This window comes from Kogia breviceps, chromosome 8 (assembly GCF_026419965.1).
Source record: "Kogia breviceps isolate mKogBre1 chromosome 8, mKogBre1 haplotype 1, whole genome shotgun sequence".
Taxonomy (NCBI): domain Eukaryota; kingdom Metazoa; phylum Chordata; class Mammalia; order Artiodactyla; family Physeteridae; genus Kogia; species Kogia breviceps.
In genome coordinates, this window is record NC_081317.1 from 6,684,704 (window position 1) to 6,701,198 (window position 16,495).

The 16,495-nt window shown below is 48.9% G+C and overlaps 1 long non-coding RNA gene across 1 annotated transcript in view; it reads right to left on the reverse strand.

The window, feature by feature from the left end:
• LOC136794707 (uncharacterized) overlaps positions 1 to 16,495 on the reverse strand; it is a 35,890-nt gene that overhangs the window by 11,485 nt on the left and 7,910 nt on the right. The gene's annotated exons all lie outside the window — the stretch shown is intronic.

The window sequence follows — 16,495 nt, forward strand, 5'->3', positions numbered from 1 at the left end:
GATGTTGAGCATCTTTACATGTGTTTGTTGGCAATCTGCATATCTTCTTTGGAGAAATGTCTGTTTAGATCTTCTGCCCATTTTTGAATTGGGTTGTTTGTTTTTTTTGATATTGAGCTGCATGAGCTGCTTGTATATTTTGGAGATTAATCCTCTGTCAGTTGCTTTGTTTGCAAATATTTTCTCCTGTTCTGAGGGTTGCCTTTTCCTCTCATTTATGGTTTCCTTTGCTGTGCAAAAGCTTTTAAGTTTCATTAGGTCCCATTTGTTTATTTTTGTTTTTATTTCCATTTCTCTAGGAGGTGGGTCAAGAAGGATCTTGCTGTGATTTATGTCATAGAGTGCTCTGCCTATGTTTTCCTCTAAGAGTCTTATAGTGTCTGGCCTTACATTTAGGTCGTTAGTGATCTTTGGTATTTATTCAAAGCAGTTTAAAAACTTATGTCCACACAAAAACCTGCACATAGGGCTTCCCTGGTGGCGCAGTGGTTGAGAATCCGCCTGCCGATGCAGGGGACACGGGTTCGTGCCCCGGTCCGGGAAGATCCCACATGCCGCGGAGTGGCTGGGCCCGTGAGCCATGGCCGCTGAGCCTGCGCGTCCGGAGCCTGTGCTCCGCAACGGGAGAGGCCACAACAGTGAGAGGCCCGCGTACCACACACACACACAAAAAAAACCTGCACACAGATGTTTACAGCAGCTTTATTCATAATTGTCAAACTTTGGAAGCAACCAAGATGTCTTTCATCAGGTGAATGGGTAAATAAACTGTGGTAATCTGGACAATGGAATATTATTCAATCATAAAAAGAAATAAACTATCAAGCCATGAAAAGACAAAGAGGAAACTTAAATGCCTATTACTAAGTGAAAGAAGCCAATCTGAAAAGGTTGCTTACTTTACAATTCAAACTATATAACATTCTGGAAAAGGCAAAACTTTGGAGACAGTAAAAATATCAGTGGTTGCCAGGAGTTAGGGGAAGGGAGAGTATAGACAGATCATTTTTAGGACAGTGAAAATACTCTATATAGAGAATACTCTCTATGTATCTAATGGTAGACATATGTCATTTTACATTTACCCAAACCCATAGAATATACACACCAAGAGTGAACCCTAATGTAAGCCATGGACCTTGGATAATAATGGTGAGTCAATTTAGGTTCATCAATTGTAATAAATGTACCACAGTGGTGGAGGATGTTGATAATGGGGGAGGCTATGCACATGTGAAGGCAGGGGGTGTATGGGAAATCTCAACAAATTTATTTATTTATTTTATATTTGGGCTGCGCCGAGCGACTTATAAGATCTTAGTTCCCCAACCGGGCATTAACCCGGGCCATGGCAGTGAAAGCAGCAAGTGCTAACCATTGGACCACCAGGGAGTTCTCAAATCTCAACAAATTTAAAAGAAATGAAATCAGAGTGTGTTCTCTGATCATAAGAGAAGCAAAGTAGAAATCAATAACAGAAAGACAACAAGAAAATCTCCAAACACTTGGGAACTAAACAACACACTTATAAATTATCCATAGGTCGGGCTTCCCTGGTGCAGTGGTTAAGAATCCTCCCGCCAATTCAGGAGACATGTGTTCAAGCCCTGGTGTGGAAAGATCCCACATGCTGTGGAGCAACTAAGCCCATGCGCCACAACTACTGAATCCCGTGTGCCTAGAGCCCATGCTCCACAACAAGAGAAGCTACAGCAATAAGCCTGCACACCACAAGAAAGAGTAGCCCCCACTCACCGCAACTAGAGAAAAGCCTGCATGCAGCAATGAAGACCCAATGCAGCCAAAAATAAATAAAATAAAATGAATAAATTAAATACATACATACATGTATAAATTATCCATAGGTCAAAGAAGAAGTCTCAAAGGAAATTTAAAAAATACATAAAACTGAATGAAAACAAAAACACAGAATATCAAAATTTGTGGGATGCTGCTAAAGTAGTGTGGTGAGGGAAATTTATAGCACTAAAATGCTTACATTAGAAAGAGAGAAAGTCTCAGGTCATTCATCTAATCTCTCACCTTAAGAAACTAGACTTTAGAAATAGTTTTATGTGAATGAAATATCCCACCTACAAAGTATAAACTGTAAATCCAGTATTATATTGGGGAAAAAATTTAAAGATGAAACTAGGAAAAAAAGAACAAAATAAATCCAAAACAAACAGAAGGAAGGAAATAATAAATACAAAAGCAAAAATCCATAAAATTAAAATCCTAAAGCAATAGAAAAAATCATAGAAACAAAAAGCTGATTCTTTGAGATGATCAATGAAATTGAGAAATCTCTGGCAAGACTAAAAGAGGAAAAAAAAAAGATGAATCACCAATACCAGGAATGGAACAGAGGATACTCTACAGACTATGAAGACATCAAAAGGATAGAAAGGGAACATTGCGAATGGCTCTACAAATATAAATTTGGCAATGTAGAGAAAATGGACCAATTCCTTGGAAAGCACAAACTATCACAACTCACCCAATATGAAATAAATCATTTCAATAACACTATAAGTATTAAAGAAATTGAAATAAGAAGAGAAGGGAACATTTCCAATTCATTTTATGAGGGCAGTATTACCCTGATACCAAAACCAGATGGTACCAAAAAAAAAAAAAAAAAAACAGAAAAGAAAACTACAGATCCACATCCCTAATGAATGTAGAGGCAAAAACCCTTAACAAAATATTAGATTTGGCAATATATTAAAAAGAATTATACACTGTGACCAAGTGGAGCTTATTCTAGGGGTATAAGACTCGTTCAATATTTGAAATAAATCAATGTAATCCACTGTAAACAGGCTTAAGAAGAAAAATCACATGATTATACTAATGAATACAGAAAAAAATTGACAAAATTCAACTCCCAGTCAAAAAACGGCCTAAGAAAACTAGGAATGGAAGGGAATTTCCTCCACTTGATAGAGAACATCTACCAAAAAACTACAACTACCATTATACTTAATGGTTAAAAATGGAATGCTTTCCCCTCCTAAGAATGGGAAGAAGGATGCCCACTCTCAACAATCTATGTTTATTTAGTGCTAGAAGTTCTACCCAAAGCAATAAGGCAAGAAAAGGAAATAAAAGCCATATAGATCAGAAAGGAAGAAATTAAAACATCCCTATTTGCAGATGACGAGATTGTCTTTGTAGAAAATCCCAAGAAGTCTACAAAATATATCCCAGAACTAATAACTGAGTTCATCCTGGTCATAGTCTACAAGATCAACACACAAAAATCAATTGTATATCTCTACATCAGCAATGAACACATGGAAACCAAAATTACAAGTATAATACCATTATAGGGACTTCCCTGGTGGCACAGTGGTTGAGAATCTGCCTGCCAATGCATGTTCAAGCCCTGGTCTGGGAAGACCCCACATGCCGTGGAGCAACTAAGCCCGTGTGCCACAACTACTGAGCCCACACACCTAGAACCCGCACTCTACAACAAGAGAAGCCACCGCAATGAGTAGCCGGAGCACCGCAGTGAAGAGTAGGTCCCTCGCCGAAACTAGAGAAAGACTGTGCGCAGCAACAAAGACCCAAAACAGCCAAAAATAAATAAATAAAAATAAATTTATGGGCTTCCCTGGTGGCGCAGTGGTTGAGAGTCCGCCTGCCGATGCAGGGGACATGGGTTCGTGCCCCGGTTCAGGAAGATCCCACATGCCGCGGAGCGGCTGGGCCCGTGAGCCATGGCTGCTGAGCATGCGCGTCCGGAGCCTGTGCTCCGCAACGGGAGAGGCCACAACAGCGAGAGGTCTGCGTACCGCAAAATAAATAAATAAATAAATAAATTTACTTATTTTTAAAATACCATTATAAAGACTTAAAAAAATGAAATACTTAGGTATAAACAAAATGTGTACAGGACTTGCATGTTGAAAACTACAAAACATTGATAAAAGAATTTTAAAGACCTAAATAAATGGAGAGAGAATTCATGTTCACAGATTGGAAGAATCAGCGAAGTAAAAATATCAGTTCTCCCAGAATTGATCTGTAAGTTTAATGCAATTCCTATCAAAATCCAATCAAGATTATTTTAATTTTTAAAACAAATTTATTTTTATTTATTTATTTTTGGATGCGTTGGGTCTTCGTTGCTGCACGTGGGTTTTCTCTAGCTGCAGTGAGCAGGGGCTACTCTTCGTTGCAGTGAGCAGGCTTATTGCAGTGACTTCTCTTGTTGCGGAGCATGGGCTCTAGGCATGTGGGCTTCAGTAGATGCAGCATGTGGGCTCAGTAGTTGTGGCACATGGGCTTAGTTGCTCCATGGCATGTGGGATCTTCCCGGACTAGGGCTTGAGCCCTTGTCCCCTGCATAGGCAGGCAGATTCTTAACCACTGCACCACCAGGAAAGCCCCAAGATTATTTTTAGATACGGATGATATTATTCTAAAATTTATATGGAAAAATCAAAGGAATTAGAAAACCTAAAACAATTTTGAAAAAGAATAAGAAAGTGGGAGGAATCAGTCTACCCAATTTAAAAATACTATATAGCTACAATAATCAAGACTGTGTGATATTGGTGGAGGGATAGACACATAGATCAATGGATAAGAAAAGAGAACCAGAAAAAGACCCACACAAATATATATATGTGATTTTTTATTAAGGTACAAAATAATTCAATGGAGAAAAGACAGCCTTTTCAACAAATGGTGCTAGAACAACTGGCCATCTATAGACCAAAAAAAAAAAAGTTGAACCACAAACTTAACCTTATTCCCTAAATAAAAAATAACTCTGGATGGATTGCAAACTTAAATGTAAAATTATAAAACGTTTAGAGAAAAAACAGGAGAAAATTCTTCTGTAGCAAGTATCTGGGTCTAGGAAAAGAGGTCTTAGACTTAACACAAAAAGCACAATCCATGTTAGAAAAAAAATGATAAACTGGACTTCATCAAACTTTAAACGTTTTGCTTTGCCAAAGACCCTGTTAAGAGGAAGAAAAGACAAACCACAGACAGGAGAAAACAGCTGCAAATCACCTAACATCTAACATCACAAATCATCTAACAAAGGACTTGTATCTAGATTATATCAAGAATTCTCAAAACTCAACAGCAAAAAAACCCCACAAACAATCCAATTAGAATATGGACAGAATATATGAAGAGATCTTTCCCTGAAGATATACGGATGGCAAATAGGCACATAAAAAAGATGTTCAGCACCACTAGCCATTAGGAAAATGCAAATTTAGTCCACAATGAGGTATCACTATACACCTGTTAAAATGGTTAAAATTAAAGAAAAAAACTGAAATACAAAAAATCAAATGCTGGTGAGGATGCAGAGAAACTGGGCCATTCGTGCATTCTTATTGTAGAAAATAGCATGGCCACTCTGCAATATAGTTTGATAGGTTTTCAAAAAATTAAACATAGAGTTACCATATGACCCAGCAATCAAGTTTCTGGGCATTTATCTAACAGAAATGAAAACTTATATCCACATTAAAATGCACACATGAATGTTCACAGCAGCTTTATTTGTAATAGGCCAAAACTGGAAACAACCCAAATGCCCTTCAGTGGGTGAGTGGTTTTAAACAAACCAGGGAATAGTACTCAGCAACAAAAAAGGAACAAACTGTTTTATACACACAACAGCTTGAATGGACCTCAAGGGCATCACGTTGAGTGAAAAAGCCATTCTGAAAAGGTCACATGGTGTAAGATTTCATACACATAACATTCCCTAAATGAGAAAATGATAGAGCTGGAGAACAGATGAGTATTTTGCTAGAATTAAGGGTGTAGGGGGCAGGGGTTTGGTGTGACTATAAAGGGGCCGTATGGAAGTGATCTTTGGGTGATGGGATAGATCTGCATCTTGATGGCCATGGTAGTTACATGAATACACACATGTGATAAAACAATACAGAACTCTATGCACCCATTGTACCAATGCCAATCTCCAGGTTTTGCTATTAGACTATTATGTAAAATATAACCATTGGGGAAATCTAGCTTGGGGTACCCTCTCTGTTCTATTTTTGGAACTTTCTGTGAATCTATAATTACTTCAAAACTAAATTTTTTTTGAAGAGGAAGGAAAAAATACTTCAACCCAATAATTCTCTAACCAGCAAAAATATCCTTTAAGAACAAAGACAAGATAGTCACTTTCAGATTTAATAAAAGTTGGGGTTTTTTTAAACCATATTTTAAATTGAAGTATAGTTAATTTACAATGTTGTGTTAGTGTCAGGTGGTTCAGTTTTATATACATAAATATTCTTTTTCAGAGTAATAAAAGTTGTTTTGTAAATAGAGACTCTTTTACCAGAAGACATATACATAAGCAATACTAAAAGGGAAAGAATACGAGATGGAAATTCAGATCTTCAAGAAGCATAGAATATCTATTTATCTAGATATTTATCATTTAGAAATGATAAATGTCTAGGTAAATAGAAAAGATCATTTTTTTCTCTTAATTTCTGTAAACTATATAGAACTCCCTAAAGCAAAAATTATATACATTTATATATGACAACTATAGCATAAAGGGTGGCAGGGTGGGAGCCAATGGACCTCCACAGTTGCCAGGAGTCTACGCTTTATGTGATGTGGTTCAATGTTAGCTCCAAGTTGAAAAGTCAGGGATGTAGGAATGAATATTTTAATCCCCTAAGCAACCACTAAATAATAATAATAATAATATTGGTGCAAAGAGGGTAGGAAAAAAAGTACAGAGGAACAAATTGCAGAGTTGTGCTTTAAATATAAAGACACAGCTGGATTAAAAGTAAATGGATGGGAAAAGGTAACACAGGAGCACGGTAAGCCAAGGGAGGATGGCGAGTTATATAAATATCGCAGCAAGGACAGCTCTGTCCCAGGTGTCCTCTAGACCCGCTCCCTAACTTCAGGCCCAACTCCATCTGGGGCCTCCTGCTGGGGAAGCCTCCTGTGACACCAAGGAGGGAAGGGTGACATGTGGGACACTGAGGCAGGGCTGTGTGTGAACTCAGGCTGGGTCTTCCTCCGGCCCCTTTCCACCTGCCGAAGCCTGGCCTCGGTTTGGCACGTCCACGGGGGTGCTCAGTGAGGACTGGCATATTCTGTGGATTCCTTGGTGGTTTCTTGATACTGAAGGCTGCCATTTGCCTTGGTATACCAGCTCCCGGACAGAGCCAGAGGGTGGGGAGGGATTCAGGGGGTCAACAAAATATTTACTGAGCACCTACTGTGTGCCAGACCTACCTGCGCCAGGTCCTGGGGTTATATCAGCAAACTGTACAAACCCAGACCCTCACCTCAAGGAGCTTATATTCTTTTTTTTTTTTTTAATTAATTTATTTATTTATTTTTGTCTGTGTCGGGTCTCCGTTTCTGTGCGAGGGCCTTCTCTAGCTACAGCGAGCGGGGGCCACTCTTCATCGCGGTACGAGGGCCTCTCATTGTCGCGGCCTCTCTTGTTGCGGAGCACAGGCTCCAGACGCGCGGGCTCAGTAGTTGTGGCTCACGGGCCCAGCCGTTCGGTGGCAGGTGGGATCTTCCCGGACCAGGGCTCGAACCCGTGTCCCCTGCATCGGCGGGCGGATTCTCAACCACTGCGCCACCAGGGAAGCCCCAAGGAGCTTATATTCTGATAATGGGTTAGGGAAGGGAGACAGTAAACAGTAAGCATTATAAAAAATAGATTATGAAGTTTGTTAGAAGGATACTAGTGCTATGGCTCTGTCATACATGGCCTTTATTATGTCGAGGTAGGTTCCCTCTATGCCCACTTCCTGGAGAGTTTTTATCCAAAATGGGTGTTGGAGTGTGTCACAAGCTTTATCTGCATCCATGGAGATGATGATATGGTTTTTATTCTTCAATTTGTTGATGTGATGTATCACACTGATTGATGTGCGGGGATTGACAAACCCTTGCGTCCCTGGGATAAATCCCACTTGATCACGGGGAAACCAAGTGAGGTAGGGTGAAGGGTGGGGAGGGCAGGGGTGGGGTGTGCAGGGGTGTGTCTGGGCAGGTTGCTCTGGGTAGACTTCTTGAAGAGGTGAAGTTTGAGCCAAGACTTGAAGCGGGGGAGGGAGGGAGCCCCCTGATCTCTGGGGAAGAGCTCCAGCCGAGGGAACAAAGGGAGCCTGGAAGGTGCCAGGAGCAGCGGATTCTCGGGGGAAGGTGAGCACTGCTCCTCCTACTTGGGTACCCAAAGGCCAGGCCCAGGCTCTGTCCCTGAACTTGCGGAAGGACAGGTGATCCAGCAGGTGACCCCCGCTTTGCAGGGAGGCTGGGGGGCGAGGCTGAGGTCCAGGTTTGGCAGCATTTATGGGGCAAACAGACTTGCTGTTATCAGGCAGCCAAGTCGGTCCCGGCTGCCCTGTGGCCGTGCTGTCAGAGTCCATCCCCTGTTCTTCCCCAACCCAAGATCTGTTTGCCCTGTCCGCTGTCTGAACACATACCCGGGCGTCCTCCCAATGGATTTGGAAAATGTCTGCTGCAGGTCCCATCCTTGGATGCATCTGTTCCCAAATCCTCCTTATAGGCTCCTAAGGCGCCCACAGTCTAGGCCCCCGGTGCATCCAAACCCAGTGGCCTCTCCATCCATCTCCCCTCCTAACATTGCCCAGCCTGGCTACTTGACGACCACCATGGACTCACCTCCCTCCTCCCTTGTTCGCGGGCCTGTTTCCCCAGAGGCTCCTTCCCACCCCACCTCCAGTGCCCTCCCCATCCGGTCCCCCTTTGGCTGGCATTAGCAAGCCCCATTAAGGAACCTTCCATATCATACAGGTATTTGATATTCCAGATAAAATCTTGGCGGCCCCCGTGAACCATCTTAACTGTCGAAATGCCCACAGGACGTGCGATTAGCTCTGCAGCCCATGCAAAATGAGGGGATTTTATTTGGTGTTTAGGATTTATACATGTATACTGTGGGGGGGGGGGAGCGGTCCCGAATATGTATTTAAATCAAGTAACTTAATCCATGGAGTTCAAGGCGAAAACCACCATAGGAAAATGGCATTTGCATATATTAATCTCTTAACATCCACAGGGGAGAACGTGCAGAAGAAAGTGGGGCGACCTGGAACTGGAGGATCCCAGAGAAATCGCCAGGCGGTGGCTGCCTTCTGTCCTCTCCTGCCCCGCGCCCGCCCCACCGTCCCCCAACCCCGCCACACCCACACACCTGGCTGGACGCAGACTCACCAGGGGAGGGGCCGCCGGCGTCTACACTGAATTCCCCAGGGCCTGGCGTTTCGGGTTGAGGGAACAAACGAACGAATGAACGTGTGCACCGCGAGCATATGCTCTAAACGAAAACACGAGATGCTGAGGGGCAGGACAGGAGATGAAGACTGAGCCCGGAGGGGGTTCTGTTCTGGTTGGGGAAGAACAAACAAGGGGCTGAGAGAACCACGGAGGGGGCGTAAGGATGCCCAGTGCCCGTGGACCGTCGGGACACAGCTCTGGGGAGACGGGACGCGGAAAGGAAGCGGCCGTGCGGAGAGGCTCAGGGGGAGGGCACAGCGCAGGCCGAGGCCTGCGGGCCCCGAAAGAGCTCAGGGAGGCTGAGAGCGGCCATGGGGGTGGCCGGAGCCAGCTCTCGGGGCCTCGGGAGCCTCGGGGCAGACGGCATTTTATTCCAAGCGCTTGTGAGAAGCAGTGGTGACAATTAGGGAACAGAGCCATATTTCTGGAGCAAGGACAGCCACTCTTCCTCAGCCTGGTGATGAGCTGAAAACACGTGAGCACACACCCCTTCCCCCACCCGGAGCGCAGCCCACGCCCCCTTAGCACACACACGGGTGCGTGCACGCACTAGCAGCCCAGAAGGCAGCCTCAGCAAGAAGGCCGGTCAGTGGGGAGCCCAGCGTTCGGCTGACCTTGACCATGGCGCCCTAGGCCAGGTGGAGAGGCCGGTTCCCCTTCTCGGCAGCTCCCAGCGGAGGAGCCAGAGACCGAGCCCCACCTGCAAAGATGCCCCAGGGCTCCTGGGGGCACAAGGCTCCCAGCTCCACACTCCCAGCAGGGCCCCCGGGGAAAGACGGCCAAGCCCGGTCCCCAATCACGCGCAGCAGCAGCAGCAGCTTCTGAGCTGGCACTTCTGGGACCCTGGGGTGTCTGAATTAATTTGACTCCCTCCTTAGAGATGGTGAAACCGAGGAACTGACTTGCCTGAAGCCGCAGAGCCCACCAAGGGCAGGGGCTGGGTTTGAACCCCTTCCGCCTGCGCAGCTTGTGCCCCTTTCCCGGTCACCCGGCTGCATCCCTGCCCCGTCAGGAGTTCCATTTCAGCAGACTCTCATTCATTCAAAGCCTCCTTAATTCAGAACTCTGGACAGGAGGAACTTCTCCTTTGCAACAAACACGGAGGGAAGCCGGGGTTACTGAATAAATGAACCGCGTTAGCAAGATTCATGGCGAACGGGTTGACCTGGAAGGAGAGACAGTCAAAAACCTAAGAAGCGCCCCACTCACAGAGGATCTTCACTGGAGCCTCTGCGGTCCCAGTTCGCACCACGGGGGAGGAGGAGGCACTAGCCTAGCTGGAGGAAGACCTGCGTTTGCTCTCTGCTGTGTGACCTAGGGCCGGGACACCGCCTCTCTCAACCTCAGTTTCCCATCGAAAGCATAAATAACAATGCCTTCCCCACAGAGCTGCTGTGACAGGTGATGTGTACACGAATAGTGTGAGGCGTGGTGCATAGTAGGTGCTCAGTAAATCACAGCTGTTTTACAAGAGTTAAAAAGCACCTCATGGGGCTTCCCTGGTGGCGCAGTGGTTGAGAGTCCGCCTGCCGATGCGGGGGACGCGGGTTCGTGCCCCGGTCCGGGAGGATCCCACGTGCCGTGGAGCGGCTGGGCCCGTGAGCCGTGGCCGCTGAGCCTGCGCGTCCGGAGCCTGTGCTCCGCAGCGGGAGAGGCCACGACATTGAGAGGCCCGCGTACCGCAAAAAAAAAAAAAAAAAAAAGCACCTCATGAACCAAATCTCATGCATCTCATCTTCTCACCAATTCACACTGGTCTTCCCAGCCATCGATGAGAGCTCCACGTACAGTTCTTGCACCTGGCTCGGGGTGGGGGGGTCCCCTGCACTTGACCTATCGACGGGTATCAATCGGGCTCTCTGCTGAGGTCTGGGCACACAGCAGTGGCCTAGACAGACAAGATCCCTGCCCCCATGCACAGTCTGGCTACTGAGCGCGCCCGACAAGGGCACAAAGAAGGGTGGTAGGGTTGCCAGATTAAATACAAGATGCCGAGTTACATTTGAGTTTGAGATCAACAACATTTTTTTTTTTAGTATACGTATATCCGGACCAATATTCAGGACAGAGACTTCCCTGGTGGTCCAGCGGTTTAAGACTCTGCGCTCCCAAGGCAGGGAACTAGATCCCACATGCGTGCCGCAACTAAAGATCCCTCACACTGCAAGGAAGATCCCCCGCACGGCAGCCAAGACCTGGCACGGCCAAATAAATAAATAAATATTTTTTAAAAAATATTCAGGATATACTTAGACTAGAAGGTTATTTGTCGCTTTCCTGAAACTTATGTTTGAGTGTGCTGTTTTTTTCTTTTACTTTTGTTGCTAAATCTGGCAGCCCTACAAAGCTGGCCTTTCCACTTTTAGCAGTGACCCAGCCCCTGCTACAGAAGTCCTTCCCTGAATGAACGGACCTGTGGGCCAGGGGATAAACAGAGGAACAAGCCCACAAGAGAAGCCCAAGGGGTGGTCCAGGAGGTCCCTGACAAGGTGACTTTTGAGCTCTGACCTGAAGTGTGGAAAGCAAGAGCAAGGGTGTTACATTTATGAAGAGGAGGACGGGTAGGAGAGCTGGGGGAGGCGAGGCAGAGAGCCAGGGGCTTCGGAGGAGAGCGCGCGGGCCAGGACGGGGGCGGGGCGGGGGCATGGAGGGCTTCAGAGAGGAGGCAGAATGGAGCCAGGCCTTGATGCACGAGGACAGGGTAGCTGGACAGAGGGGAGGGGTGCTGAGGGACCCCAGCTTGAAAGGGGGATGGTCTCCCCTCCCTGGTAATCCAGGCAGTACGCCCCTGAGGTATGGCCTCCCGTGCCACGGACCGCCTCTCACAAGGGTCTCTGACCCAGGGGGAAACGCACACAACACAATGCTGGGTGAGAAGTTCAAGTTACAAAACAGACGGCAGCTATGGTGTTGCAGGGGTTGAAGCAGACCACCTGACCTAGCACATCGCAGGAGCTCAAGAGATGTGGGATCAATGAAATCATCGTTTTCCCATTTGCAGACAAACTCAGGGGAAGCAGAGGTATCTCTAAGGTGTTTTTCTTTCCGTTTCAAGAATATTTTACTGAATGAATGAACAAATCCAACAGATGTCAGTTTAATAGGACTCCATCCAGAAACCGCTGGTCCCAGACTTAGTAATAAAACAAGCAAAGATGGAACCTGCCTCCTGGTCCCCAGTGGGCGCCATGGCTCTTGAACTTGAGATAATTAGTGCGTTTGCGAGTTCCCGCTCCCTCCCCAGCCTGCTGGGTCTGCGAAGCCTCCTGCCAAGCACAGCAGGAGAGATCAGCTCCACAGCCTCCAATACCCCAGCCCTGTGTTCTCAGCCCACTGGGCCTTGAATGGGTGTAAGATCCTGGCTCACCAACGAGGGGGGTGGGACCGAGGAAGGGAGCTCCGTGGGGAGGCATCTGGCACAGACTGAAGGTTTCACTCACCACCGTCCTTCCTCCCGTGTGTCCTCGGGCAAGTAGCTTCACCTCTCCGGGCCTCAGCGTCCTCTGTGATGCAGGGACGGATCATAGCGACGCTGTCCTTCACTGATTGACAAAGGTTCGGGGACAACGTGTTTCCTGCCAGGCACCACACCAGGGGTGGAGTACAGAAAGAAGGCCTTGGGACGCCCAGCTCAGGTTCTCACACGGAGGCACCAGACAATGAACAGGGGCTCAGCTCACAGGGTGATCACGCAGGGCGGTCCGGGACGCCCCTCAGACAGGCTGGTCTTGGAGTTCAGACCCGAAGCCTGGGAAGGAGGAGAAAAGACACATCCTTTCCTTACAGGCTATGGGCGAGAGGGTTCCTGACAGCCAGTTCCTGCTGGAGAAAAGGATCCCCAGCCCAAAGAGCCAACTGTCGTGCGTAAAAGGCCCCTCTTGGGCTTCCCTGGTGGCGCAGTGGTTGAGAGTCCGCCTGCTGATGCAGGGGACGCGGGTTCGTGCCCTGGTCCGGGAGGATCCCACGTGCTGTGGAGCGGCTGGGCCCGTGAGCCATGGCCGCGTCCGGAGCCTGTGCTCCGCAACGGGAGAGGCCACAGCGGTGAGAGGCCCGCGTACCGCTTAAAAAAAAAAAAGGCTCCTCTTGATCACCCCAGCCTTTTTTTGGAGGGGGAGGTGTTGGCAATGACTTGTTTATTGAAGTATAGTTGATGTACAATATTATATAAGTTGCAGGTGTACAATATAGTGAGTGATTCACAACTTTTAAAGGTTACGCCCCATTTACAGGCATTATAAAATATTGTAATCCCTCCAGCTTTTTAAGCTCTTCGTTCTTAAGAATAGCACACGGGGAAAGTTTGTTGAGCACTTACCACGCGTCCACGTCCTCCGTGCTTTGAGGGGTTAACGTGCCCAGAGCACACAGCGGGACGGGGAGCGGGGTGATGCCCTGCCAGGGCTACACAGCAGCTGGCAGCAGGCAGAGCCCGTGAGCCGCGGCCCAGCCCGGACCCCCGTGTTGGCGCCTCCTGGGACCTCTCCTAAGCGGACCTCGAGGGAGTGAGGGCACAGGCTGGAGACAGGCAGGGAGGAGCCCTTCCCACCGCAGCCCTACGAAGCCCCTCTGGCCATCGGGGCCCCACCCTTTCCCTCTAAGGAAGGAGAAGCTGAGGCCCCCTCCAGGAGACTCAGATCTCCCCACCCCCACCCCAATGCTCCCCCCACGCTGCCGGCCCATTCCTCAGAGCCCCCTACCCAGGAAAGGCACCCCCCCCCCGCAGCCCCTCCCATGACCGGTATGCAGAGGATGCTTCTGGAGGGATGGGGGAGAGGGAGCCAAAGCACTGCCCTGAGACCAAGAGCCAGACCTGGGTGCCCAGCAAGCCCTCTAGGGCCACCCACGTATGCCGGGCCAGTGGGGACCTGTGTCCACACAGCAGCCTCTCCCTCCACATACCCCCACCCGCACCCCGAAGTGTCTCCTTCGATGCCACTGTGTGCCCGAGAGGTTGCAAAGCGGAGGGGGCCGCCTGGTCAAAGGAGACCCCTGCAGAATGCAGTGGCACGGCGGACAGCAGATCCAGCGAAGGCAGGGTCCCTGGGTTCCAGGCTCACCCGGTGACCTTGAGTGGCTGTTCCTTCCAAGGCCCATATACACTGTCCAGACTCCTGGGCCCCTCGCTGTCCCCCAGCCCCTTCCCTCCACAACACACTCCCATTTCTCCACACCCTTCTCCTTCCAAATGACTAGGACTGGGTAACCAGAAGTGACACCACTGGCGCTAGACCTCTCACCATGTGAGGCGAAGTCAGGCCCATTCCCCAACTCACTGGCTGTGTGACCTTGAACACATCACTAGCCCTCTCTGATCAGCTCCCTCACCTTAAAATGGGGGGTCACGTCAGCCCCAAACCTGCAGGGCTGTTGGAGGAGAGGGCGTCCCAGAAGATGCACTCAGCACAGACACAGCACCAAGTGCCCGAACCCCTCCTGCCAAACTCGTCACCGCCTTTGGGGCAAACTTAACAAAACGAGCATCACCCGGGTCTCCTGACTAACGAAAGAGCAAAACTCTACCCATGGCTCCCGGTCTTGACCCAGCCCTTCAGGTACGACCTTCGCTACGTTTTACTCAATCTGAATCATTGTATTATTTGCTATTTTTCTTTAAACGAATTCACTATTCTCACCTAAACAAATGCAGCTATCTGGGAACTTTATATGATTACTGTAAATGGAAAACTAAGATCCCATGCCATAAATAGAAGATAAAAGTCAAGAAAAATTACAATTAAACTAAAACAGTGTTAACAAAATCTATCTGGCTAGCGTCGCCTGCCACAGTGCTTTGTTATAAAGGGTTACGTGCGAGCTTCTCCTCCAGGATACTGAGGCAGAGTGCAGAAGGGAGTCCGTGGGGCTCCTGGAATCACCCCCTCCTACGTCACCGGGGCTGCTCACGCACAACTGGGAAACCTCAACCAGTGGGGAACACCCCCGGGCCACTGAACCAGGGATGGGGCTCCCTGCAAGGTAGGGACCCGACCTCATTTACTGCTGACAGGTACCGTCATTACCTCCCGGCAAGAGGAGGGTATCACTGTGGTCCTGTTATAGAGGAGGACAGCCGGGTCGGGGGGGGGGGGGGGGTGGCGAGCCTGGCCCATGGCCTCCTGCTGGAAGTGGGCGGACCCCAGCCCTCAGCTATCTGGCACACCACGTCCAACCCCACCCACCAGGGGGCCCCCTCCTCCAGCCGCAGCCGCTCCCCCCACTCCTGGAGGGTGGGGTCACGGCCCCACTAGGGATAACGGGGTCTGCTGGGCTGCTCTGCCCCTTGGGACCCAGCACCCTCTGCAGGCAGGGCCCTGCTGACCGTTGTCCCCTCCGCCCAGACAGCGCAGCCCAGAGCCTTGGCCAGAGGTGGAGGGGAAGGAGGCCACCCCCCTAAATCCTCCCAAACTACCCTCTTGATTTCTAAGTGAAGTAGGTAAGTCGGATCAAAGTCCTCCCATAAGCTAACAATTTCCTTTATGAGAATGCAAGTATGGGTCTCAGAAAGGGATGCGTGCGTGAAAACGGGTGACGGTGATAAAGTGGGTAAGAAACTCACGAGGGTGCCTGGACGGTCCCCGAACAGTCCTTTGGGTGGGAGGCCAGCCAAGATGGAGGGGACACTTCACTGAGGAAAGGACTGGCGGCTATTTGTCCCATCTCGCACCCCCTAGAACGAGGAGGCTGATACAGTCCATGCTCTGCACTGGCTGGCCGTGTCAGGGGCCAGACAGGCAGGCTGGTGGCACATGTCACAGGCGGCCAATCTGTCACTCAGCCCAAGTGCAGGCCGTGAGGCCTCTGTCCACATGGGTCCCACTGGGCCATGACCTCCTTCTGAAGCCCATAACGTTCCTTACTCTGACCCCACAACTTCCCCGGTTCCCCTCAGAGCCTCCCTAACCCCTTATAAAATGCAGTGAGCCCTGGGGGGAGAGAAGGTGGTGCGGGGTCCGGGGGAGGGGTGGGCTCTTAAGCAGTCCCGCTGGGCTGGGGCCACTCAGACCCAGTCTGCGGAGTGTCTGCCTTAGATGCAACTTGCAGGATGAATTCAAAGGTGAGCCCAGCCCTTTGCGGCCTAGAACAGGGATTCTGCAAGTGAGGGCCTGGCCAGGGGCAGTGGGCAGACCCCCTGCCTGCATGCAGACCCCTTATGAGAGATGCGCAGTACCAGGACCCCACCCCCAGGGTCCTCAGAGCCGTCCTGCTCTGGTCAGGG